This window comes from Otolemur garnettii, unplaced genomic scaffold, assembly GCF_000181295.1.
Source record: "Otolemur garnettii isolate 467f Iridium unplaced genomic scaffold, OtoGar3 scaffold00124, whole genome shotgun sequence".
NCBI classification, from domain to species: domain Eukaryota; kingdom Metazoa; phylum Chordata; class Mammalia; order Primates; family Galagidae; genus Otolemur; species Otolemur garnettii.
In genome coordinates this window covers 381,784-383,474 of record NW_003852519.1, presented here as the reverse complement: position 1 = coordinate 383,474, position 1,691 = coordinate 381,784, and positions in this window count along the sequence as shown.

Below are 1,691 nucleotides of genomic sequence, written 5' to 3'. Positions count from 1 at the left end.
TAGATTTCTTTGGGTAGTGTCATCATTTTAACAATATTAATTTTTTTTGTTCATGACCATGAGGTATATTTCCATTTGCTTGTGTCCTTTTCAATTTATTTCATCAGTGTTTGGTAGTTTACCTTATAGAGGTCTTTTTCCTTAGTGGTTAGATGTATTCCAAGGTATTTACTTGTTTGTAGATACTGGAAATGGGATTGCTTCTTGATTTCTTTTTTCAGCTGGTTTGTTATTGGCATGAGGAACACTAGGGATTTCTGTGTGCTCATTTTGTATCTTGCAACTTCTCTGAATTTGCTTATGGGTTCTAACAGGGTTTAGGTGTAGTCTTTAGGCTTCTCTCTATATAAGATCATGTTGTCTGCAAAGAGGAACAATTTGACTTCTTTTCCAATTTGGATGCTTTTTATTTCTTTCTTTTGTTTGACTAACCTGGCTAGGATTGCATTTTGATTTTCTAGTGGAGGAAAATAACTTTTTGCCTTTATCCTTTGGTTCCCTGGGTGGGACCCTTGAAATCAAACTGACAAGAGGCAGATGAACAAGAGAGAAAACAGCACATACGCATATAGGCATGGAAGTTTCAAAAGAAAAGAAATTCAAGGAGGCAGCCACAGGATTCAGGTTTATATATTATCTCACACTCAACAAAGAGAAAGGGAGTTTTGGCCTTCTGTGAGCAGAAGACAAATCATGGGAAAGGGCGGGAGGGAGGAAATGTATGGTGAGTAAGGATTGACTTGGTATGCAGATTAGAGTTTTCTCTTCCTGGTACAGAGACACATTTACCTATAGAAATTTCCTTTATAAATGTAAATTTCCTTGAAAAAATAGAAAATTTATACTCTTCTTTTAGGCAATTAGGGGAAATAAATAGCATTTTTATGTCTGCTGGTTCTCCATTTCTCTCAGTGCCCAGTAACTACATTTTGAGTAGGCACATGCTAGAACCCTTCCTTCCACTCTTTGAAACTTTCTTTTTTTCAGAAAGTTTCATTTATCAAAATCCAAGTTGGTAGCTGTAGAGATAGATTAGTTTAGGTGTTGCAAGATAAAATATATTCAATGGGGGAGGAAAAGCAGACTGGAACAAGAATGAATAAGTAGAAAAGGACAAATTTAAAGACATTGTGCCATCTTATTGAATCAGTCTTTCTCTTAGTCCTGGGAATAGGTCAGTCTACTTAAATAGTTGTATCTCATTTCAGGAGATGCTGTTACCAGAAGAAACAGGATACCCACCTATGTTAGGCCTTTATATGGTGCTAGCAGTCAGGCATTTAATAAAGAATATTTCTATGGAAATAAAAGAAAACTAAAGATTAATGGTTAGAACAAATTATAAGCCAATTTTTGAGTCCAGAAGGCAATCAGTGTAGATTTCTAGACATTGGGCTCAAAGCATCTTCAGATGGTGAAAAGAAACCAAGAAGTGTCATTCTGACAAACTTCCTGGTTTGTAGTTTGAATATCCCTGGTGATGGCATATACAACATCACAGTCATGGTTATTTCTCCGAGCAGAGTGTGAAGCATCCAGTTTCAGCCTGCAGGGCTTTTTCTCGATAGCACTAATATGGATCTGGGCAGTCAGGTGTTAGTTCTCACTGGTGCCAAATCAGGAGGGTGAGAGAAAAATTGGAAATGTTAATTACTTACAAAATGCAAAAAATGGCTGGAGTCAATTTATAA